This window comes from Pleurodeles waltl, chromosome 5 (assembly GCF_031143425.1).
Source record: "Pleurodeles waltl isolate 20211129_DDA chromosome 5, aPleWal1.hap1.20221129, whole genome shotgun sequence".
Taxonomy (NCBI): domain Eukaryota; kingdom Metazoa; phylum Chordata; class Amphibia; order Caudata; family Salamandridae; genus Pleurodeles; species Pleurodeles waltl.
The window spans coordinates 713,036,379-713,063,330 of record NC_090444.1 but is presented as its reverse complement, the minus strand read 5'-3'; positions in this window follow the sequence as shown (position 1 = coordinate 713,063,330).

The window sequence follows — 26,952 nt, the reverse complement described above, 5'->3', positions numbered from 1 at the left end:
CCAATGTTCTCAATCGTGGTGACAAGAGTGTTGTCTGCCCTGATAAAACACATGTGCAGCTACATTGCTTTCCCCCTGGTGGAAGATTTGGCCACTGTGAAGACTGGATTCTATGCAATGGGACACATCCCCGATATTATTGGGGAGACTGATGGACCCATATTGCATTTGTCCCCCCCCGCCAGAATGAACAGGTGTACAGGAATCGTAAGAGTTTTCACTCACTGAATGTGCAGATGGTGTGCCTAGCGGACCAGCACATCTCCCACATCAATGCTAAGTATCTTGGGTCGGTACATGATGCCTTTGTCCTTAGGAATAGCAGCATCCCAAATGTGATGGCCCAACTACAGAGGCACACGGTGTGGCTAATAGATGAGCCTTGGTCCCCACTCAGTGTATGTTAGTGTATGCCTCTGGTGTTTACTCCATAGGATTGTGTGTGGCTAAATGTTGTCCCTCAATACCTGCAGGTGACTCTGGCTACCCAAACCTATTGTGGCTGCTGAACCCTGTGAGGAATGCCAGGACAAGGGCTGAAGAATGGTATAATGAGGCACATGGACGAACCAGACGGATCATCAAGAGGACCTTCGGCCTCCTGAAGGCCAGGTTTAGGTGCCCCCATCTGGTAGATCCCTGTGCTACTCACCTGAGAATGTCTGCCAGATAGTAGTGGCATACTGCATGTTGCACAACCTGGCCCTCAGGTGCCATGTACCCTTTCTGCAGGAGGAGGAGACAGGAGATGCCCCTCTGGAAGCAGTAGACCCTGATGACATTGAGGATGAAAAGGCCGAGGATGAGGATTTGGACAGCAGAACATCAGTTATCCATTAGTACTTCCAATGACACACAGGTGAGACGGTGCAACTTCACATTTCTATGGCTATTAGTGTATTCTGTGTGGCTGCGGCATGATGGCATTAACTTCCTTTTACTTCTATTTACTGTCACCTATGGTTTGTCATTTTACAGATGTTTGTGCTATAACAATTGTGTACTGATGTGCTGACTACAGCCAGCTACAGGTCATTACTTCTGTGCTCTCACAATGTACAGTTCATTTGCAATGGATGTAACTGTTTCCATAAATACACATTTTCAACACATGACATACAAGTAGTCCAGTTGTGTTCAAGGGTGTTTATTGTAGTGCTAAGAAATTTAGGGGAAGGTGCAATGGAATAGGGTGATGATGGAGGAAAGTCCAGGGTATTGCTCCAGTCTGTTTGTAGCACAGCTCCAGTGTCCAAGGGGCCATAGGAAGGGGAGCAACTGCAGTTCAAGGTGGACAAGGTGACAAGTCCTGTCCACGATCCTCCTCCATAGCTCCATCTTCCTTGCAATGGATATTTGCTGTACCTGTGCTCCAAACAGCTGTGGCTCTACCCTGACAATTTCCACCACCATGACCCTTAACTCCTCCTCAGTGAAACTGGGGTGCCTTTGTGGGGACATGAGTGTTATGTGGTGTGTGTTGGTGAGAGTGTGTTGAGTAACGTGGTAGGGTGTGTAATGTGGGTGTGTGAAGGATGTATGGGTGTAAGTGATGTGTGTCTAGTTCTGTAAGTGGTCTTGGTGGCAGTCTGGTGGCAATGATTTGTAATTGTAAAGGGTTGTGGGTAATATCGGTGTGTGTTTTATAGTGGTGGAAGTGTGTGTGTGTGGTGTGTGTATGGGTGTCAGGTGTGTGTTTTTCGTATTGGCCAATGTGGTGTTGTTTTGTATGTGAGTGTCCATTCTGAGCGTGGCGATATGTACCGCCAATGGTTTACCACCATTAAATGTCCGCCGTGGTGATCCGTGGGTCATAATGTGGTGGGCATTGTTCTGTTGGCGTAACGGTAAGGGTGTTGGGACCGCCACTTTTGCACTGACATTTGGGCTGGCGAATTTGTGTATGTGGCAGTATTCTGTCACATTGGTGTGTGTGTGTCATAATATTCGCCACCACGGCGGTATGTTGGCAGCCGTCGGTGTGTCTGTAGGCGGCATTTACTGCCAATGTCATAATGAGGGCAATAGTGCCAAATGAAAATGTTTTGTGGCTCCAAACACATTTGGATAGGCATGTGACTTCCCATTTACATGTGTCTTTTGAGATAAGTGTGGATGAACAAATTACCATTACCAAATGTAACAGATTTTTGGAGCACAGGTGGAGAAGATAAACCTCTGTATAAACAAAGCACAGTGCTGGGTTTCAAAGAAGGGGACATGATGTCTTACATAGGACAGAAGGAGAAACTGGCCAGGGGGCATTCACAAATGTTAATCAGGAAGTTTTTCTTCAGAAACTGGAGCAATATACTGCTTCCTCCTCTGATTAATGTTCTGCCTCCCCTGGAAGTTGTGGTGTTCGCATGGTAGGCAGCTGAGTTATGTTACTAGGTTCAGGCACACAAACATCAGTGGCAGAAATTGTCATTCCCATGTTCCCAATAACATTTGTGAATGCCAGTAAGGCAGCATGGTAGTCCCTGGCAAGGGTTTGCTGGTTGGTCAACAAAGCAATGACATTGCTATTGAGGTCACTCGTTGGTGATATGAAGGAGTCAATATTGATCTCCAGGGACTGGATGGATTTATTGTTGGCTCCTAGCTGCCTGATAAGATCACTCATATCGGATATAGAAGGCTGGTGTTGTTTATCCTTCTGCATCATGACATCAGCAATGTCAGCTAGGAAGTCATCAATCCCATGGAGCCAAGTGTAGGTGCCTGTGATTTCCTTTGCCAACACTTATTAGGGCTAAGACACCTACAGACTCTTTCAAGAGTGCCTGCTTTGGTGTCCATCCCCAAGTGCACTTAGTTAGACATTTGCTGCTGGACTCCTACCACTTGCCATTGAAACGTAACTTGGAGGTCCTCAGAGTCCCCAGTGGTTATATATATTGTTGATTGCCCATGTCCAGTCTTCGTTGGCTCCTCTAGAGAATTCACAATGTTGTCTTCCTGTCACCAGATCCTCGGGGTCTGTGCACGTTCCCAACACTTCCACCACAAGACAGCTCCAATACTCTGATTAGATTTATCACAGAGACTAAGAGAGTCCAAGTGGGGAAAAGGGGATTAGGACGGGAACAGCTGGGAAGGAGACCTGTAGGAAGCAAAAGGTTAAAACACAACATCAAAATTACATCTCATGAAATCAGTACCATGCTACAACTCTAAGCTTCGTCTTTTCCGAAAAAAACATGAACAACCCTAGAACAGACCTAAAACTGACTAGGCTTTAGATGACCGAATACCTGAGGAGGAAACAGGAAAAGTTAAATAGGACTTTCAGATTCAAATACTTTCTTTAGCATGAAATCAGGAAACACTCTGAGCAATTTCTAAACAACCATATGAATCTCCTTTTAAGAATACATATCAGGAACACACAGCATTACATCTAGAACTCTGGTATTGTTGTGTTCATCTCAGAAAAAACATTGGAAAGTGAATTGCGCACATTGCAGATTTTTATATGAGTATTAAACACCGTAAAGGATTGTGCACCATGAAATCTCACAACGTAGATTCAAGGAATAAATCACACGACGTGTCAACTTGAAATGCTACCAAGAAAATGTCTTAGAATGGTAGCGCACAGTAATTTACATTATTTATACACGAGGAAAGAATTGCGCGTCTTGCCGATTCAAATGCCACCATACAAATGCCAAGAAATGGTAGCGCACAATGAACAACATGAAAAGCACTCAGGAAAAAAATTGCGCGTCTTGTCGATTCAAATGCCACCATGTAAATGCCAGAAAATGGTAGTGGACAATGAACAGCATGAATTACACACGAGAAGTGAGCCACCATGTAAATGTCAAGAAAAGGTAGCGCGCAATGAACAACAAAATTAAATGCTCATGAAACGAGTTGCACGTCTTGCCAACTCGTAAAACATCATGTAAATGTCAAGAAATATCAGCGCACAATGAACAACAATGTAATAACAAAGTCAAATCTTTATGGAATAAATTGTGCGTCCTCCCTATTTGCAAACCACCATACAAATGTCAAAAAATGGCAGCGCACAAGTAATCTGTTATTCATTTAAGAATTAAAATCAAGAATATGAAAATTCTCAATTACGGTGTTGGAAAATGTCCAAACACCGTCTTACCGCCTGGAAACAGTGATCATCAATGAGAGATGAGTGCAGAAGACTGGAAAATCCAAATAGGCCGCCGGGACAGGAGCTCAGGAAGAAGCTGCTGCTCTGCACCGGGACCTCTGAATAGTGAGCACTGGAAGTTGGGCTGACTCTCTTTTATAGAGTCTTGGCCCAGCCTAGAACCACGCCCAGGCATGTTGCAGGGAGTCTCTAGAAGGCCCTGGAAAGGGACCACACCCTAACACACTCTGAATGTCTGCAGCAATACATTGCAAATGTACAGTATTTATAAGCACCTTAAAAATGAATCTTTTGGATGGAATTCTGCAATGCAAAAGGTTACACAATAACATATCATCACAATGCATAAATTACATTATCTTGCGAGTGTTGGTTTTTTGCATTCTAGATGCCCGTAGAGCGCGCACTGTCCTGGTGTTGACACTTCCCTTGCCAATACTGGAGGGGAAGCTTCAAAAGTGCCCAAGAGCTGTTGAAAGGTGTCTTCATTCATGGGAGGCAGGATGATGTGATCAACAGGTTGGACATCACAGACAGGGTGATCTCCAGGAGATGTTGTGTGTCCCTTCAGAAAGAAATAGAAATATTTTACAAAGACTCCATGATTGAATATGACATAAGTGATTTGTCTTACATTCAGACAGTATTTTTCTTCACTTTCAAGTACAGAGGGCTATCAGGGACATATTTTTCTGTGAGTGAATATGTCTGCGTTGTACTGTTCTTGCTTTTCATGTGGCATCACATATACATTGATCACCCAACCTCAGTATTTACTAGCGGGCCTATTTGTGTTAATTTTACACAAAGCAAATCAGCTAGGCAGCTTGCGCCCTGCCTTGCATGAAAGAGTGAGTGCAAGAGAGGACCACATTTCACATGTTATGTTGCATTACTGTAGGAATGGTGCCTGCATTTGCTCTAGCCATCCGTTTGTGCCCCATCACTAGCCAAGCACCATATGTTGTTATACCTCACACATTCCTACACCCTACCTCTCACACAGCACAACACACTAAGCTGTCTTGTGGTACTGTGCATCATGCAATTTGTGCATTATTGTGCCCTAGGGGCCATATTGCAGAAACATACACAACACTACACAGCAAGACACCTTTCTGCAGTGCATGTAACGGGAAGACCGTGTATTTGTCATAATACACAATTTGCAGGGGAATCCTGTAATTTCCTAGCACACACATAATCATCTCCAGACTCCACAATAGAAAGGAAGGGCCATTTCTGAAGTGGATAGCCTCCTTCATAACTGGAAGCATGCAACAGCTCAAGCTTACTCCATTCCCTCAGAACCCAATGAGCACATCTGCAGAGTCCCACAAGGCTCTTCACTCAGTCCCACTATCTAAAAATTATACATGGTTCCTCTACCATGCATCATTCAGACCCAGGGACTCTACATCATCTCTTACACTGATGACATCCAGATCATACAATAACTCTCAAGAGACCAACACCACTGCCAGTTCAAGGTGCTATCCCACACTTACAAAACAATACACTACCAGCGACCCACCTAGCTTACCCACTATCTATACTTCCACCAACCAATCCTGAACCTCCACTCTGCATCACTTGCACTCACCCACCCCCCCAATATCCATGTAAGCAGGAAAGGAGTGGATGTTCTCCTACATGACAGGCCACACCTAGAACAACCTCACCAAGAACATCAGGACAGCTATGTCAAAGATAGATTTTGTGGAAGAAACTGTACAAATGTCTCTTAAAGTGATCCTACCTGCAGAGCATGCACCTACTCAACTCCTAGATACCCTCTTGGGTAAGAAGGTGACCATCTACAAAGCCACATTAACTGAATGTGTGTTAGAGTACACTTTTGGCTGCCTAGCCTCAACACAAGCACACTTGCGTCATGGTGCAAGGGGGTCTGCATTGGCACTTGCATATCTGCCAAGTTTCCAAGGTCCAGGTATGATGTGCTGCTCCAGTCCAGGTTTTTTTATTTTGTAGGCTGGGACTTGTAGTCCCGTTCTATATTCGAATAAATTATACTACAAGTCCCAGTATTCAAAGGAAAAACCTGCACTGGGGCAGCACATCACGGATAGACCAGAGAAATTTGGCAGGGCTGGACTAGGCTGGAAAAATTGGTACTGCCCAAGGAAAAGACAGTCATGAGAAGGATGAGTTAACATGTGGGGTATTCCTGCTCTTTCACACAGTGCAGCAAAATGTCTTGCTGCGTTGCACTGTATGACAATTTAAAAAGTACGATCCCTTGTTTTCACTCACCCTGTAGTTTTTACTGGTCCTCTACATCAGTACTGTCCTGGCCTTCCAATCCAGCTACCAACTCTATTTCAATGTGGGATGCCATCTGCTCCTCCAGTGGGTTCAACTCCTCGTAGACATCAGGTCCTCATGGCTGCCTTAAGATTCCTGGCCATTTTTTCTTTGTTCATGTGTTTGTAGTCACGCCATCTCTTACACTCCAGGACAGTCCTTTTGTCTTGTGTAATGCAGTTTATCTTGTCCACTGTGGGTTGCCAAATGGCATCCTTCCTTGCTAATGGCAATTTTTAGGTGACAAATGAGAGGTGTTCATTCTTTGTCATCTTACTGATAAGTATCTGGTTCTGTTCCTCATTGAAGTAGGACTTCCTCTTCCTTTTCCCCTGGGATGATGGTAGGTCTTCAGGGTAGGGATCGTTGCCCTCCTGGCCTATTATTGAGGCTCCTTCCATGCTTCTCTGTATTTTGGAGTATGGGTTGTGTGCATTGTGTTGCTTTTTCAAACATTTCCCTGATGCAAAGCACTCCTGCATGATACAATGCTGTTTTGCAGCATCAAAATGTAAGTTACAACATACAAATGAACTTTGCCTCAAGTAGCTAGTTCTTGTGTTGCATCACTATGCACCATTCTTGTAATGGGTGTATTTCAATTGTGGTTGCAATTAGTGGTGCTTCTCAGAACCTTGAGCCATTGTGCGCCTTCCCATAAATATGGCGTATCCAAGGCGCAGGGAAATGCCGCAACACAATGCAGAAATATCTGATGCAACATTGCACAATGCAACGTTGCGTCAGTAAGGATAAATATGCCCTCGCCTCTAATGCATTTCAGTACACTTCACAATGCCTCTAAACTGCATATCTTATAGATTAGTATGGGTCAATTATATATTACGACCCTTACGATTATATTTTTTATACAAAACTACTTCATACGATTGGTGATCTTTAGAAAATCACTTATAGCATTACCACTAGAGTGGTTGGTTCCTTTTACAATATATGAGTAAATACATCGATCCACAGTATATACACAACCCTCACATTTGGAAGCAACTCACAATCAAAATCCAACAACTTATGCTTATCCAGGCTACATGAAAGAAAAGCATGAATGGACCATATATGGAGCAAATGTGAATGATGTCATCAACAAGCTACAATGGCATATTTAGGCAGGCTCCTTTATGTGTGTAAATTTGAAGTTTTAGGGTGGTTTACATGTAGCCTTTTGATTACCTCAGATCACAGAAAGAGGAAAAAGGACACTCTATAACAAAGATGATATTAGGGGTAAACAAGTCCGACCAGTTAGGATAAGTTCACATGTCTGATGTTATGTGGTTGTGGCCTGCTGGAGCTAGCCATTTCTTTAGAAAGTCAGTCTGTATAATTCAGTTTTTAAGTATTTTTTCCTGAAAGAGAAGACTTTCACTGTACTCACTAAAGACTCCAGGACCAACAGCCGAATCAGGGTATAGTATCGAATATTGTGAAAAAGATGATGTGGTAACTTAATATTCTAGCCAATTTATCGAAGAGAAAAATATTGAAAGGTAAGTGCATATATGGAAGTATAGATTTACTATTCTTACTCCACATCTATGGGCTTTGAAGATATTCATATCTTCAAGATATTTAAAGTTATTAACAGGCAATCTATGCATCATCATCCGTTCATATTTTTGTCCTCAAAAGTTTGCCTATGATATTAAGGTGCCCTGATATTCCCTATTTGATATTCCATACTCACATTCTCAATCCGTTGTCATTGATTGATTCAAGAATAGACATAGTTAACTACAGTAGTTAAAATAATGAAGAGGGTGTTGCAACACACTGAAAGTAGTCAGCCTTTGGGAGGGATGAAGCAAATGTTACTCCACACCATCCCTCAGAGTCTCTTCTCTTTCACACAAATGATCCATCTTCACTGCTTGACGAAAAAGGAGCAAGCAGACACAGAGTGGGGGCAGTTAGGGTGACATACCCACAACAATAATGAAACAATAAAATAACCCAACAAATAATTGCCAATAAAATAGATGGAGGCAAATATTTATTTAAAGGCTCCAGTATAAAATGAATTAATACATTGGAATAAATGCAAGGTTATAATTGCAAGTAAATATTATGAGAGTGTACAATTAAAAAGGAAGAAAGAACAGTTTGATGCAGATTGGGGTAAGTGAGAGGTTGCAGCTGCTCACATGGATAATGAAAGGTTATGGAAGATAATCAAGGGATTCTGTAAGAGGATAGCCCCATCAAATATTTTGCGTTGCAGCATGCAGCATGACTAGTTAGCGAGTGGGTTTCCATTTCCATTCTATCTATAAAGCAAAGGAGGACAGGGTTTAACACAGTTACCAGCAAGTAGGCTGGAGGGAGCCACCCTTTTGTTGCTGTCAATCCCTGAAGGTACCCTGTCTATTAAGCAAAGCACAGGGTCAAGGCACCAGGGCCCAACCGTATGCCCGTTGATTTGATTAAGTGTTTAATATTTTCTTGAGCAATAGGCTATCTATGTCTGGGCAGTGTCTGTGATCATACCGATTTTCAAGAAGGGAGATTTAAATGCCCCTAGATGCTACAGGTGCATTTCTTTACTCAATAGTACTGTAAAGATTATATTAATGTGTGTTTTCGTGCTTCAAATTATTGGTTGAAGATAACAACACCATAAACCCCTGTCAGTATGGTTTTAGGGCAGGGCTGGGCACAGAGGAGCAGTGCTTGAATTTACATCTGATTTTGGGTAAATAGACTTGCCAAGTGTTGCACTCTATGTCTAGCGTTGATGGGCCTGCCTACCATCTTTGAATGCATCAGTCGAACAAAGTTGTAGCTGCTTTTGTTGGATTCAAAGGTTGAGGTTTAATTGGTCAGCTTTCTTTACACACTTGGCAATTTGGAGGAAATTGTGAGGCTCTTGCCACCTTTCTCTGGGAGTATGCCAAAGCTGTATCTTGGTCCCAACATTGTTTACTCCGTACATTAATGTCTCATTCCCCAATTAATGAATGCCTCTGATGATATCACTGTGATGGAAGCTTCAGGTGTCCCTGCTTTGCTATACACGGATGATGCAGCACTAATTGCCAGCACACCAAATGCCCATCATAAATTAGTAGGTTCTTCTGTATTGTTTTTGGGTGAATGAGAATTAGTTTTGAGCTTTAGCAAATTACACATTATGGCCAGTGGCCTGAGCAAAATTAAAAATTGTAATTTTCAAATTGGCAGTAACATCTTGACCAGGGCCAATCGTTTTCTGTATTTAGGGACGTTTTTGACTCTTCAGGAACTTGGAACCCCCAGGTTAGAAATGTTTGCTTTTGAAAACGTCTAGTTCAACAGGTCCAACATTTAAGCTGCTGCATCCGCAAGAGCGCACAAAAATGTTACCTTTAATGTCAATCTACGGAGTGCAGTGTGTTCCTGCTACTTTATATGTCGTTGATTTCCCAGTTTAGGACGGGATCAGTCTGGCGTTTATTATGTGTTCCTCTTGGGTCGGATTTGTACAGTAAGAGTTTGCCTCCTTGTTCATTTGATCACACATGTCTTCTAAGGCATTATTACGGTAAATTTTTTAAATAAATATTTTGGGCTGTATTTTAACTTATATTTAAAGCCCTTTTGAAAAAATAAAAGTCACAGCATTCAGACAGTGCTGAATATCCTTGGTTTATCTGCAACTTTTACATAATGTTGAGGTATGCGTCAGGTTTATCAGCTTTTTAAAAGCAGCAGTAAGAGCACATCAATCGACAGTGCTCACTCTATAAGAACGTATTCAAAGAGACACTATTGATCAAAAAAACAAGGTCTGAAGGTCAATCTACCCCCAGCCTTCATACTCTGCATATCAAGCACCTGTACATAGGTTACTACCTGGGGCACACAGTCTTCTATCTTATGTAGAAATTGTCATGCTGAGTCAAATTTGTATAAATACTTAAGGCTTTTTACAATACTTAGGGGGTCTTTATGAGTTTGGCAGACAGAGAAGGTCGTTCGCCAAACTCCTGCTGTCAGGTTACTGCCAGTGCAGTCCCCTTCTGTGGGCCCATTAAGAGTTTCCGGCTGGGTCACCGGGAGGAAACATAGTTTCCTCACCTGGCCCAGAGGGGAAATGGCCTACAACATTGATGCGGCTCATAAAAGAGCCAGCGGCTATGGTGTAGTGCGTGGGGTGCACCAGCAGCCATTGCGATTTTCACTGTCTGCAAAGCAGCCAGTGAAACTTGCAATGGGGCTGGCCAGGGGGGTCCAGCACCGTGCACCCTGTTTCCGCCAGCCTTTACATGACGCAGCTGCCGCATGTATTCTCCAGCGGAGAAGGGAGTCCGGATCCCCAGGGCAGCATTGCTTGTAGCACTGCCCTGGAGGATTATGACCACCAGCACCACCAGCCCCCCTGTGGAGGAGAACTGGCGGTCCGACCGTGGTGCAACCGCCACAGTTGTAATGTGGCTAATGGCTGCTGCATTGGCGGCGGTCCGACCACCACCGTGGCCCTGGAGGTCCTAAGACTGCAAGGGTCATAATGAGGACCTTAGTACCTACTAAGTAGAATCTAAGCCCTATTGAAAAGTTTTTCTGCAGAACCAAAAAACTTGTGTGGAACATACTGGACACAAGTTGGGGACTATCACCTGCACACAGGTTACTCCAAAATGCAAAATTTATAAAGTGTTCTATACCCCTACACACCTATGATGCATTATGAGCAAATACGTTTTGTAAACACTTACACCTGTTGGCTGGATATAGGCTGAACAAAATTAGATAAAGCAGTGACATGGTAGTTTCCTGCCACTGCGTATACTATAAAAAAAACTAACACACTCATTAGATGATGACATTGATGGTGTCATCAATGATGTATTTCGAGATGCCATCAGTGATGTCATAAATGATGTCATAGGATATGTTGTGATTGCTGTAATATGTGAGGTCATAAACAGTGTATGGTGGGGCACCAGTTATAGATAGCTCTACTAACTACAACTGGTAATGTTTTTTTTTAGTTCAAAACATTATGTTGGCACTGACATAACCACCTAACTATAATGCCACTTTATCCTTAGATTTTTTCAGTGAATTTCAAAGTTTAAAAAAAATGTAAAATAGAATATAATAATAATTCCTAACTATAAGGTCACCTTAACCTTTTTTTCAGTGAATTTCTAGGTTTAACTTTGTTACCAATGTAAATCCAATTTCTGCCGCGCATGACTTCTGGTCGCCGAGGCCCTGTGTCCCCCCCCCTGCAGGCAGCCAACCCCATGATGCACATGGCCTTTGGCCATGCTCATGGTGGTTGGCCATTCGGCCACAGCCCCTCCGAGAGCCTTATTTGATCCCGGGTACCCCATCCCCGGTACCAAATTCCATAATAAATGAGAGGGGCCATGTTCTTATCCTCCCCAAAACTTATTAGGCCCTGGGGACCCCATTCCCTGGGCCTGAATTTCATAAAAAGGGTAGGGGGGCACAAGGCCGCCTCCCCAAGCCTGATCAGGCCTCTGGGGACCCCATCCCTAGGGGCCACAGGTGGGTGCCCAGGGCCCACTCAGGCACCCACAAAGCTCATGTTGAAGGTCACAGGAAGGAGTCCCTGGGCCCTGCAGCCCCAGCTGGGTGGCCACATAGTGCAAGAGTCAGTCGTGGTGCTGCCCAGAAGGAGCAGCTAAATGTGCATGTTCTCTCTGGGCAGGAGCAATATCTGTTCTATTTAACTGCCTGCAGGAGTGGGCTGGAAGCAAGCTTTCCTTCGTTGGCCACACTAGTATAGGCAGGGAAGGCATGTTTGCTTCTGTTTGGTGGGAGATTTAATAATGGTCCCACCAGTTGGGCTCAAACATATTTCCCTGCCAATGCCTGTGTGGGTGAGAAAATACTGTGTCCCGGGGTTGGGCTCCCTGGTCACAGTAACTGAGCCAAGGATGGGGTCTACAGGGCCTTTCAACTTAGCTGGGGTTCAGGGACCTACAATGGTTTGCGGCCCCCTCCCCAATCTTTTTCATCAATAGGTCCCGGGGATGGGGTCGCGGTTGCCAGTAGGTGGTTATAGGTAGGACCTAGTTTCCATAGGAAAAGAGCTTTTAATTTTGCCAATAACTTTGGCACTTTTTGAGAAATCTTCACAAAATTATCAAAAGTTGTATGACAGTTCAGCTGCTGTCTTGAATGCTTTGGGGTGATTTATCAAGTGGAGGCCCCAAAAAAGCGGGGGTCCTTAAATGCATTTTTCTCCATGCAATTTTCCATAGGGATTTTGAATTTGGCTGCAGCCCGAACTAAGCGGAATTACACTAAGGGGCACATTACAACCCCAGCGGTAAAACCCACCTACAGCCCCGGCGATGGCCACCAAAAGACCATTTCAGCAGCTACCAGCCGTCCGCCCTACTATGACCACAGCCGGATTTCCGCCAGAAGCATGGCAGAAATCTGGCTGTGGCCATGCTGCCGGATGACGGTAAGGAGGCGCTGCTGCCATCTGCAGTGCCATGTCAGTAGACCTCCGCAGACCATATCATGACCCATGATACCACCTGGCGGTGTTCTGATGGCTGACGCTGCTGCTGGCAGCAGCTCCCCGTCCCATCTCCTGCTGGAGGACCCCCTCACAACAGGTAAGTCAGGTGCTCCGACAGGGGCGGGGGCTGGGGAGTGTTCTGTGTGTGTGGGTGTATGTGTGTATGTCTGTGCGTGCTTGTATGCAGGTGTGTGTTGCATGTTGTATGTGTGCGCATCTATGGATGTGTGAGTGCGTGTATTTGTGTTGTGTGAATGCTTGTGTGCCTGTACGTATGTCAGTGTGTGTGGATGTGTATGTGAATGGATGTTTGCATGAGTGGATGAATGTGGGAATGAGTGTGTGTATGCGTGTGTGCGTGTATGAAGGAAGGTGCGTGTTTGTAGTGGGGGGCTCTAGAGAGGAAGGGGGCTGAGGGGAGTATCTGAGGAGGGGAGGGGGGGAAGACCCCTATCAGTGATAGGTAAGGGATTCCCTGTCACTGATAGTGCCTACTGCCATGGTTTTCGAAGCGGAAAGGTTGCCATGAAAACCATGGCAGTAGGCGGGGTCATAATCCAGCAGGCGGGCAAGTGACGGCTGCCGGGCTGGAGACTGAAGTCAGTGTGATACATTGGGGGTTTAAACCGCCAATGTCTTAATATGGAGGAAAGTACCGCCAGCCTGTTGGCAGTACTTTCCTCCATATTAACGCTGACCGCTGGGTCATAATGACCCCCTAAATTTGGCAGAAAGGTAGCCCTTGGTCTAGAAAGAGCCCTTTTTTAGGTTGATCATAGCAGCGCTCAAGCACTGCTTTTCTGACGTGTTGGTATGTATCCAGGCTTTTAACAATGCCCACATCACGCCCATCACTACCATTTGTTCGTGGACTTGCCCTTCAAAAACTCCTTCGATGACATTGGTAAATGGCTTGAGTTTGTCCCTCCTTGGGGAGGTTTTATTACCGCCTTGGCCATCGCCCCTGTTACACAGCTAATTGCACTTTTGCCGATAAGTATGACTGCAAGGAAACTTCTTTTTCCCTTTGTGTGTCTCTTCATGCTGTTGCTCCTGGAGGCCTGTCGCTGTGAATTGGCTTGCTTATGTGAAACTGTTTTACTTTTAATTTTCTATTTATGTGGCAAGATAAGTCTGGTTAGGAGTTTACAGCGCTAACAGCTCTAACTCAAGCAAATGAGAGACCTGTTGCATTGCAAATGCTTGTGTTATTTTGTATGAATCCATTCAGTAGTTTTAGAGTTTGTATATCTGGGGATGCGGAGGATCTGGAGATCCCAGAGATCTCATTCTGAGATCTGATTTGCTGCCAACACTTCAACCAGGAAGTGTTGGCAGCCATTTTGGGACCTGGCCTCAGCGAAGTCCCCCAAAAAAACATGAAAAAAAGAAAGAAGGCAGGGTAGGAATACCCTAACCCCCTAGCTTTGGTGCTTAGGTTCCCTGGGACCCTGCCAGGGCAACAAAGTATTTTTGCTGAAAATCGTAGAGGATCCACAAATTTGGTGAAAATTATAAAAACAAAAAACAAGCGTGGCCCCAGGGAGAGCCAGGTGCTAGGTTCATGGGGCAATGTAAAATAAATTTAGGGGGAGCATGGGGCACCACTCAAAGGGCTCTTTTGAGTCCCGGGGGCTACCACCTCTCGAGGGCTTTCCCCAAATATTGGAGAGGGACTGTGTGGCCCCCTTCCATAGAGCTCTTAAGAACCCCAGGGACCACCACCCCCCAGGTGATTTAATATTTGTATGGTAGGGGGCCACATGGATTCTCCTCCTGTGGCTGTTAGAAACCCTGGTGACCACCTCCTCTCCAACATAGAAGAGGGGCAAGGCAGACATCCTGGGCCCCAGGAACCATTACCTTCACCGGGCCTGTAAATCAATTAAAAGTGTGAGGGGGTCATACCCCCCTCTCATGCCATATACAGCCCGGAGACCACCACCACCCTGGGTAGGCCCTATGATATTAAAGGAGGGCAATTGCACTGTTGTGGGTTTCCCTGAGTACCTAGGTTGGGCACCCCATTTTAGCTCTAGGTTTGTAAATTGTGCCCTTTTTACACACACACACACACACACACGTTCTATTAATTTTATTATTTTCATACATTTTACTATAGTCAGCTTTTAGCTTGTTGTTTTTATATTGTAATCCTTTTCAGAAAAGACATCATCTTCATCTACATCATCATCATTTAGCATTATTTCGGTAATAAAAGTACCATCAAAGCTCATCCTACAATACACACGTAAGAATAAATAAGAGCCATAGTATAAAACACTTTGGGGGTTATTCTAACTTTGGAGGAGTGTTAATCCGTCCCAAAAGTGACGGTAAAGTGACGGATATACCACCAGCCGTATTACGAGTTCCATAGGATATAATGGACTCGTAATACGGCTCGTGGTAAATCCGTCACTTTTCCGTCACTTTTGGGACGGATTAACACCTCCTCCAAAGTTAGAATAACCCCCTTTATCTAGAAAATGGTCAAAAAAAGAACAATTAAAATGCGAAGTGCAAAGTTCTAAAACATAATCAGAATAATGAGAATCCATCAGTGTAAAAAAACAATAATATAAAAGCCTTCACCCAATAAGCTAAAAATACAAAGAAATAAAAAGCACAATATGACAATTTTAGAACTAATATCAAATGTTCCCTATAAGAGTAGCATATCCAGTTTTGTCTACAGACTTAAGCTTGTTTTAATGTAATACATTGGGAGCTGCCCCTAGACATTTTGCTCTTACGTGCCAAATTGCATCTAAAAATCTAGCCAACGCACATACCACAATGCCATGGGTATTAGTTTTGCAGATCCTAAGAGCTAAGAGCTGGTTGTTAATGCCCATGGATCTGCATAGGGGTATAATCCATTGAATCTGCTGTTTAGCATTTGCGGGGCAATGAAATAACACATGAGCAATGCATTCAGATAACCCACAGCCCATTGGGCATAGGTCTTGTTGGATATCCTGTTGGGACCACCTGCAAGTAAGAGTGCGTAATGGTAACGATCCCAACCTAAACCTAATGTAAAGTGCACGTGCTCGAGGGGATAAAATCAAGTCCACATAGTTTTTGAATTCATAGTGGCATTTGACTGATATAAACCTATCTGTCAAGCTGGGCGAAGGCACCTCAGCTAGCTTACCTATTTTTGAGTTTAACCAATATGCATCCTTGACAACTTGTGCTGCATTTTTTGGAAGACCGTAAGGGTCTATCCAAAACTGGGCCAACCCTAAATTAGTCAAACTGTTTTCAACGTAATTACACCATGGGATTTTTCTTATTATATGTGTACTGAGCAGGGCATTCAGCCATGTTCTATATGGGCCGAGAATATCCCAGGACCAAATCCTGATCCAATACAATATTGGTCTTAGAGTGGCTATATGGGTGATGGAGTCTAAGTTTAGGTCCATCCGGATAGGCAGCGTGGGAGAACTAGTAGGTATTTTTAGCAAGGCCTTTATAAATGAATATTTGGCAAGCTCTAAGGGCCAGATGTAGCAAGCCGTTTGCATATCGCAAACTGCGAAAATCGCAGTTTGCGCCATGCAAACGGCCTCACCGTTGCTCATTCCCAAATTGGGAGTTGGTACCGACTCGCAATTTGGGAATGCGACTCGCAAATAGGAAGGGGTGTCCCTTCCTATTTGCGACTCGCATCGCAATTCAGAGTTGCTTTGTGACCGCGAATGCGGTCGCAAACCAACTTGCAGTTACCACCAGTGTCACACTGGTGGTAACTCATTCGAGTTACCCATGGGACCCCTTCCCCTTTGTGAATGTCGACAAAAATATTTTTTCAGAGCATGCCTACTCTGAAAAAAACGAAACCAAATGGTTTCGGTATTTTTTTCATTTTGCAACTCGTTTTCCTTTAAGGAAAACGGGGTGCAAAATGAAAAAAAAAAACTGCTTTATTTTAAAAGCAGTCACAGACATGGGGGACTGCTGACTACAGCAGGCCACCAAAATGCGACCCACCTCATGAATATTGATGAGGTGGGTCTTTGCGACCCCATAGCGAGTCGCAGACGGTGTCTGAGACACCGTTCTGCATCCGAGATTGCGACTCGGAAATTGCGAGTCGGACTGACTCGCAATTTCCGAATCGCAATCTCGGACTTTCCTACATGTGGCCCTAAGTCCCTAAAATTGCCATGCCCCCATAGCTCTGCTCCATACAAGGCACCCCCTCTAGTTTGTATTTAATATATGTCTATTGTGGGGGAGATTGCAAATCTAGGAGATCTGTTGGCAAATCTCAAGACACCCCCCTAGTTCTGTTTCAGTCTCATGTGTGCCTTTGATAAATGGGCCTGTCATTTGTGTGTGTCCTCTAATCTAACTCCCAAATAGTCAAAATCGGCGACTCTCTCTAACACTTCCCCATCCAATAGGATCGTCCTTCTTATTTTGCGTTTTTTGTCACCAAGAATCATGTATTTAGTTTATTAGATATTAACTTCAAGGCCATGGTCCTTACAATAGAACGTGAACTTCACAAGTAAATTAGCAAGGCCAGAGGCAGTTTGAGATAATAACAGAGTATCATCCGCAAATAGTGAACACAGAATCTTTGCCCCATCTAATTTTGGTGCATCATTATCACAGTCCAATAAGTAAGGAATACATGCATTAATAAACATTGAAAACAGTGTGGGGGCCAACACACATCCCTGCCTCACCCCTCTTTTAATCGGTATCTCGCATGTTACCTCCCCATTTACTCCCCATCGAATATTTGCAAAACTCTCAGTATATAAACTTTTTATTAAGTTTAATAAGGGGCTCGGAAAGCCAACTCTGTCCAATACCTCCCACAGTTTACAGCGCGGGACCAGATCAAATGCAGATTTAAGATCCACAAAGGCCACAAAAAGGTTCCCTGCGTCCAGGTCTACAATCTTCCATTTGATCGTGAGGAACCTAAATATCTGGTCAATTGTGATAATTTTCTGTCTGAAACCTGCTTGGAGATCACTGAGCACTTGAGTCTCTTCTAACCATTCTTTAACCCTTATCAGAACCTGATAGCAGAATATTTTTGGGAGATTTTCTGTAATTCGCAGGAGCGGCCCTACTCCCCTTTTTATAAATAGGTACAATAATTGCACCCTTTCAAGAGCGGGATAGATTCAACTAGCCAGGACAGCATTTGATACATTATTAACATAGAGGCCCCACATATCTAGATCAGATCTATATAAATCGGCAGGTATACCGTCTAGACCAGGGGTTTTTCCAGATTTTTGGGCTATGATGGCCATCCTAGTTTCATTCAGTGAAAACGGAGTCAGGCTATTGATGGGGGAGGAGTCTAATCCAGTTGCAATACTACTATTGATTTCAACGTCATACAGCTTTGTGAAATGGGCCACCCAATTTTCCATTGAGATATAACAATCTGGTCTAGAGTTTTCATTTCGCCCATTGGAAGCCACCAAGGACCAAAAACGTTTTGAGTGCTTCTCCTTAGCTACTGTCAGCAAATCCTGCCATGACTCTGCTTCCCAATTATTTTCACAGGTCTCTATTGCAAGTGCATAGTCACGCCAAGCACTAGTTATCAAAAGTCTATCTTTAGATTTGATTGCCTTTATCAAGCTGCTCTTGGACTCCCTACATGCTTTACCAAACCACCGATGATGGGGTCCAGCTACTGGACACTTGTTTTCCCTAACAGTTCTATAAAAAAGGTCCTTCAAAGTAGAAAAGAGATCCGTGTGCAAAGCCATGACCTCATTGGGGGAATATGAACAAGAATCCTCCACTAATTGGTGGGTTGATACTAAATCAAGCATGTTCTTCCACAATTTTCTTGAATTTTTGAAACAATCCCATTTCAGGACACGCCTATTTGAAGAAACTACTATATGGGAATAGTTTCATTGCGGTTTTGCACATCTATTCTTTTGGAAATAAGCCCATCGCATGTGACTAAAATTGGGGCATGATCGCTGTTGTACTGATTTCTTACGCAAATATCTTGAATAGTATGCCATATCCTCTCATCAATGACCACGTAATATAGTGTACTACTATAAAACCTTCTGAAAAACGTGGGTTTTGCAGGAGAATCCGAAGGAAAACACCCATTTCCTGGGCGAAGACCATGTGTTATCATAAGGTCTACAATCTGCAAAACCCTACTACTTAGTTTAGACTGCATCTTCAAAGAAGAAAAAGAAGGAATATTCCATGATGCATCTTCTAACTGCGTGATCTCAGAAAATGAAGAATTTGGTTCAAGTGTCGCATTTAGTTCCCCAGCAACAAAAATCAAGTGCAATGTTATGTAATCTGACACCAAAGCATTCAGCACCTGAATAGTTTTTGACAATTGGTAAGAGGGGCCTGGTCTGTTATAAACATTAACACACAGCAGGGGAAAACCTTGCTTTTGCTGAATGGATAAAGCCAGAATATCCTCTGAGTCCACAAAAATGTCTCTAATATTGCCCAGATCTGAGTTCCTTGTTCATATAACAAGCCCCCCTGCCGCTCTCCCCGACAGAGATGGTCTGGCTTCTTTGCAGAATGAGTTGAACCCCTGTCTAAAAACATTAGTAGTTGACCAAGTTTCCTGGAACAAACAAATATCAAATTTCTCGATAAACTCCCCCCAATCTGGGTCATCTAATTTATTGCGAATTCCAGCCAAGTTCCATGTCAGGAGCTTTGGGGTTAAAGTCTCCCGAGTTGTGAGGTCCTTCCCAGAAGATACCAAACTACATTGTCTAACATGGATATTTCTAGGTGATAATTTGACCATAGATACCTCTGGTACAACAGATGGAGACCCCCTAATCCTGGGGGAAGAGAACTCTAGATCTGGCACCCCCTCTACCTGTGAATGAGCAATACAAAACAATCCACTATTATTCCGGTCAATTCAAGACAAGGAAAGTCAATCAGTGTCTAGGGCAACAGGTACTTGTGCCAACCTCCTTGAAGTAGTCGTCACATTCTGACAAACGCGCTCCTTCTTATTAGCTAGGACAGGGGTCTCCTCAGAGGTGGTTAAAGATTTTTCTCTCTCAGATCGAGGACTATGATTTGGGGAAGGGAAGTTTAACCTTGTTGAAGAATCATCTGCAGGCCAACAACTTTTGAAACAGATATTTGAAGCACTTTGCAAGGGGTTCCGCATTTCTAAGGATAATAAGCCCCTTACCAACTCAGGCGCAGACAATACTAACTTTATTGTATCCAAATGGTCCTTGCTCTCTGTATAGCGCTGTGCAGATATTATATCTTAATGAATAATGGAACAGCATTGTCTGGTATGCCGTATCCAATGTGTGACCTTATTTATAAGAGACACACTATCTTCGTATGCATTAGGCGCTAAAGGAGGGACTCTGCACATGAAGATTGGGTATCCACTACCCTTAGACTGATATAAGGTTTGCACAGTAGGCGGTTCCCATACCACTTTGGTATGAGGTCAAGAAATCATTGGGGCACAGGGGTGACTTTTTGCGCTAGAAGGACTAATGAGACTAATCTGTGAGTCTATAGTGGCCTGGTCAAGATTGCTATTTGCACAGGATAAAGTCTTCTTCCTACGAACAAGTTCTTTAGTGGAAGTAGTATTAACGTTTGACTCTGGCTTGTGCACAAAAGCAGTTTCCCTTCGCTGACTGTTAGAGTGGAGGAGGGTCAAGACCTCTGCCATTAGTGTCTTTAGGTCTTTCACCTCTTCTTTTAAATCTGTGACAAGGGCAATCAGATCCTCCTGAGAATGGGATGTGATAGGATGATGACTTGTAAGTCGTACACTCGGATTAAAATTACCCAGTTCTTCTGCTTGGCCCTGGGACTCCAATGGTGAAAAACAATTAGAACAGGGGATGTCATGTACGGTCACACTACCTACAAAGGGTTCTATGGGCTTGTCTGGGATATACATAATTCCCTAGCACTTATATTTGTTCCTTCAGCCTGTGCTGTCAAAAGCCTCATGGTGACACCACTGTCGGGAATATTTCCCTTGCCACGAGATTTAGCTAACAGAAAAGGGGCAAGTGAACCATTTTTCAATCATTTCTGGGGGTCTTTTTTCTTTTTAGTCAACAAGGTCTCCACTTCCTCGATCAAATTATCAATTTCAGCAGTCACAAAACTAGATGAAATGTGTAGCTCTTGATGCAGTTTAGGAATTTTTGTCTGGGCGATGCCCGCAGGCGGACTACTCCTTGCCTTGTGCTTCCCCATTTAAAACAACTCAGTACTACAAAAAACAACTATGTGTCAAGTTCCAATAGTTTTGTGGTGCAATGCTTCAATATGTCGCAGGGATAACTCCTACCTAAGAGCCACGAGGGATTGCCCAGCCCAGCCTCTTGACGGTATCTGACGGGCGCAGACAGGCAGAAGCGCCCGCAAGATCCAATCCAGCCCCCAGGATGCCGCCGAGATCCCTGGGACACCGAGTCCCTTTTGTTGAAGACAGTGGCAGTGGCAGTAACAAGGCTGCTGGGCAACGCGGCGCGCTATAAGCCCCCGCGAGATCCAATCCAGCCCCCAGCAAGCCACCGAGATCCCTGGGACACCGAGTCCCTGTTGTTGAAGACAGTGGCAGTAACAAGGTTGCGGGCAACGCGGCACGCTATAAGCGCCCGCGAGATCCAATCCAGCCCCCAGCAAGCCACCGAGATCCCTGGGACACCGAGTCCCTGTTGTTGAAGACAGTGGCAGTGGCAATAACAAGGCTGCGGGGCAATGCGGCGCGCTCTAAGCGCCCGCAAGATCCAATCCAGCCCCCAGCAAGCCGCCGAGATCCCTGGGACACCGAGTCCCTGTTGTTGAAGACAGTGGCAGTAACAAGGCTGCCTGGCAACACGGCGCGCTATAAGCGCCCGCGAGATCCAATCCAGCCCCCAGCAAGCCGCTGAGATCCCTGGGACACCGAGTCCCTGTTGTTGAAGACAGTGGCAGTGGCAGTGACAAGGCTGCGGGGAAACGCGGCGCGCTATAAGCGCCCGCAAGATGCAATCCAGCCCCCAGCAAGCCGCCGAGATCCCTGGGACACCGAGTCCCTGTTGTTGAAGACAGTGGCAGTGGCAGTAACCTGAAAAGACATAGTTGTACACGTTGCACATTGTATCAGCACTTTGCATGCATTTCACTCTGTGCACTGCTCAAGGCTGTTGTGTTCGGTACATGATTTTCTAACTAGTATTGCTGCTCCAGGGGTTACGGGTAAACCCTTCAATTTAGACATAATATCACTTCAGGTCTGTTCTCAGAACATGATTCAATTTGTTATATAAACAACACATGGGCCTAAGGAGGGTAGAGGGAATTCCAATCATGGCTGTCCTGCGACATGCAGCATTTCCTTGACAGCTTTGCTGATCCTGGCACTAACTCTTTAGCCAACTGGAAGAACTGCCAGCAGGCAACAGGCAGACCCTTGCCCGTCTTGCAGTTATGGAGTCATGGCTCTTCCTATAGACCGGGATAGGCAGAACACCACTATGTGCTCAGGTTTTAGACATTAGGGTGTACGTAGGAATTTCTCGGTTTAATGATCATACCAAACTGGTGGGATTGTTTATTTTGTTCACTCTAATGGCAACAATAATCACTGTATTATGCTTCATGTGCCTAATCATCACAGCTCATGCTTTTATAATCAGATTCAATAGCTTTAATATTGAAACTTATTTTGTATCTCCTCGTCTGCCTTGGCATGTGTGAGACTTTGTGCAACTGAGAGAAAAGGCTATGATCTGATCACCACAACTTACTTGAGAAGTCAGAATGTCATGCTTTGAGGCTGCCACAAATCACATTCACTTTCCAGGTTTGGGTGAGGTGCTACAAGCTAGCATGAAGAAGGAAGGCTGACAGCTTCTAGATGGTGAGGACTGACTCAGTTACCCACACTCTGTGGTGCTGCTGCCCTAAACTATGCATTCTTCTCACCAAGGTAAGAGTCCTACAACAGCTCGGTCCCCCTCCTGAAGCCATTAATGGCCCTTGGGACTGCCACCCCCCAGGGTCAGCTCTTGCCACTTCCGAGGTGCCCACCCTCTAGGAGATAGCTGTTTGCTTCTGCTTGGCAGGAGTTTTGTCAGATCCTGCTAAGTGAGAGCAAACAGTAACTCTGCTCCCAGCAAGCAGGAGCAGAAAAACTTCTTCCGCTCACTGGGAGCCGAAGTTTCAAATGTTTCCCTCCCTACTGTGAAGTGGGCAGAGAAATAGATGAAATGATTGCTGCTGCATGCAAGAAGTTGCATATTTAACAGTTCTCTGCATGCTGGAGAAATGTTGGTTCCTGCAGGGGAACGGGAGCCAGCTGGGTCTGTGGGGACATTCAGGCTCCCCTCGTGGTCCCCATCAAAGCACATTGGGTGCCCTGGGTAGGGTACAAGTTGTAAAGCCCCAGGGGTTGCCCCCCTCTTTTAATTATTAGCCAGGCTCCAGGGTATTGCATCCCTAGGGAGAAAATTGGCCCAAGGAGGCGGCTGGCATGGCCCCCTCCCCCTGTTGATCATTGTCTGGACTCTGGTGGGTGGGGCCTGCTGAGCCAAAATTGGCCCAGGGAGGGAGGGGCACATGTTCCCCCTCCTCAAATAATAATTTGCCAGGCCTGAGGGATGGAGGTAATCGGACAAAAATTGGCCCAGGTAGGGGCGCCGCATGGCCCATCCCCCTTTTTATGATTGGCTGGGTTCTAGGGAAAAGGGTCCCCAGGGCTAAAATTGGCCCACAATGGGGGCTACATGGTTCCCCCTCTCCTTCTAATATTTATCTGGTCCCTGAGGGTTGGTGTCCCCAGGGCCAAAATCGGCCTGCCAGCCTGGAAAGGTGTAACTGCGCAGCCTTCCTCTCTTAAAAGGATTGGGTAGGGCCCATGGGATTAGGACTCCTGGGTGAAAATCACCCAGGGGAGGGGGACAATGTAGCCTCCCTCTCTCTTTCAATAATTGGCCAGGCTCTGGGTAATGGGAGCATGGGACCGCAATCGGGCAGGAAAAGGGGCCCTATGGAGGGATGGCCTGCAGCCAGCCCTGCGACCAAGCTTCACCACTCACAGCCAAAGGTCATGTGTGACATGGGGATGGGTGCTTATGGAGGGTTGACTGCAGGGACTGGCCACAGGCCAGGCCCTGCTTCCAATGTTCGGAAATGCGAGGTGGTGGTTGGATTAACGTAAAATAAATATGATTTCATGTTAAGAAAACACAGAGATTCACTGAAAAAACAAAGGTTACAGGAACATTATAGTTAGGAAGTAGAATTAAAAAAAACACAGAAATTAACTTAAAAAAAACAAAGGTTACAAAGACATTGTAGTTAGGTTCACATTTTACTTGCACAAAACTAGAAATTCAACAGTTATAGTTATGGCTTTCTCAAGTAACTTTAAATCCTTTCCTAAGGTAACTATATTTTGTGCCCTCGTCATGCACTGCTAATTACTTCAGATGTTATAACACTTATCACATCCTCTTTAACATAATTATTATTTATATCATTGTAGCGTTTTCAGTAAAATTATCGATGAAATGACTGTGCATGGTGGTTGCGCGAGTTATAGTTACCCTTGGGCACGAGTTATAGTTACTTGAAATTTTATACATATATATATTTTTTTTTCCACTGGGTCTTTTTGAGTTTACAAAAAGAAAACCGCACTCTGAAGTTGTTTGTTCGTTTTCATGCCTTTACGAGCTCAAAGGCAATCCCTCTTATTACATCACAAAATATATTAAACTTTCATCAATATGGGAAACTCTATTAAAAAATATACAATTTTTTTTTAAAGTTTCCTTACTTTTTCCTAATGCATTTGCAATGACTTCTGGTTAATGTAGTTACCAATTTTGTATGTTAAGTCAAACAATTACATAAATCAGAGTTAATTTATATTACCGCATTAATTGACCTCATATATCAGAAAGTACTTATCAATCGTATATATAGTTAGGCTAAAACCTCTGCGATCTCAGGATTTATGTCTACATTGTGTCTGTGTATCAAGGGATTTTTTTGTGCAAATGCATTAGGAAAAAGTAAGGAAACTTTTTTTAAAAATTGTATATTTTTCAATAGAGTTTCCCATATTGATGAAAGTTTAATATATTTTGTGACATAACAAGAGGGATTTAGGTTAGTTTTACCTTTTGTTTTTGTGGTTTCTGTTGCATATTGAAAGTGGTAGAGGGGTGCACAGGAAGTACATGTGAACAAGGTCTGGTTAGACCGAAACGCATCAGGGGATTCCTGAAAACAAGTGATTGCCTTTGAGCCCGTAAATTAAAGCATAAAAACGAACGAACGACTTCAGAGTGCAGTTTTCTTTTTGTAAACTCAAAAAGACCCCGTGAAAATTCAATGCGGGTGTCCTACCGAAGAACCGGCACCACCATGAAATGAAAGCGCGCCGCAGCACGCCATTCAGGACAACATTTTCTTAACATATATATATATATATATATATATAAATATATATATATATATATATTACTTTCTATAAAAAAAACAAGGCTACAGGGAAGTTATAGTTAGGCTCATATTTTAAACTAACGAAACCATAGAAATAAACCATTTATAGTTAGAGTTACCTCAAGTGTCCTAAGGTAACTATAGCTCTAGCCCCCGCCTTGCACAGTTTTTTTGTCAAAATTTTTATTACGAATATTACATTGATATTGATGTTATCAAAGATGTCAGGAGTGCTGTAATTTGTGGGGTAATTAGCAGTGCATGGCGAGGGTGGGAGTTATTGTTACCCTAGGGCCCGAGTCATAGTTACTTGAGGTAACTCTAACTATAACTGGTGAATTTCTATGGTCTCATGAGTTCAAAATGTGAGCCTAACTATAACGTTGCTATTTACTTTCATTAATGTCCCCGGGGAGATGGAGGGGTCCTTGAGCCTCCCACTCTTAAATACTGTCCCCAGGACTTGGCCTACCCACGGGCTTTATAAACATGACGCGCAGAATCCCGAGCTTAATTTTTTTGGGGGGAATTTTCACCGGTTCCATCCCAAATCGCGACTAAAATAAAATAAAATGCTTTTCAGTACTGTTGGGCCCCTTTGGGACCCTAGCACCAGAGCTAAGGGGTCAGGGTGTTCGTACCCTTGCCCCTTTTGTATTTTCTTTTCTTTTTTTTTGGGACTTGGCTTCAGCCGAGTCCCATGATGGCTGACAACACTTCAATAGCTTCCTTGTTGAAGTGTTGTCAGCCAATCAGTTCTCAGTATGAGATCTGGAGGGGTCGTGAATCCTTCATGTCCCTAGATATACAAATTTGTATTTTCTTTAATTTCTCTCAACAAAAAAGTTAGCTTTCTTGACAAGGACCTACGTTTCTGGCACATTTGGTGTAATTCGGTCTAGCAGTTTCAGTGCTATCACTGTTCAAATCTTTCCTATGGAAAAATTAATGGGGAAAAAGTGTTTTGAGACCCCCTTTTTTCTTGGCCCCCCTGTACCGATCACCACAAAAGATGATGATGTGACTGGTACATTTTTTGGAAAGTTTTGTAAAGATTTGTCAAGTGGCTCCAAAGATATAGGCAAGTAAAAAAACACTTTTTATATAGAAACTAGGTCCTATCTGTAACTACCTAGTGGTGACCACCATATATATATATATATATATAGATATATATATATATATATTTATTGAAAAAAAACAAAGGCTACAGGGACATTATAGTTAGGAAATTGAATGAAAAAAAAACCCTTACAAATTCACTGAAAAAACAAAGATTACAGGGAATTTATAGTTAGGATCACATTTCCCTTGTACAAAACCAAAGAAATTCAGCAGTTATAGTTACCTGAGATAACTATAACTTACTCTGCCACAATGCACTGCTTATGACCTCACATATCACATCACTAATGACATGGTCAGTGACATCACTGTTGACATCTCAAATTACATCACTGATGACATCATTCAGTGAGTGTGAGTGTTTTCTAAAAGCTTTTGA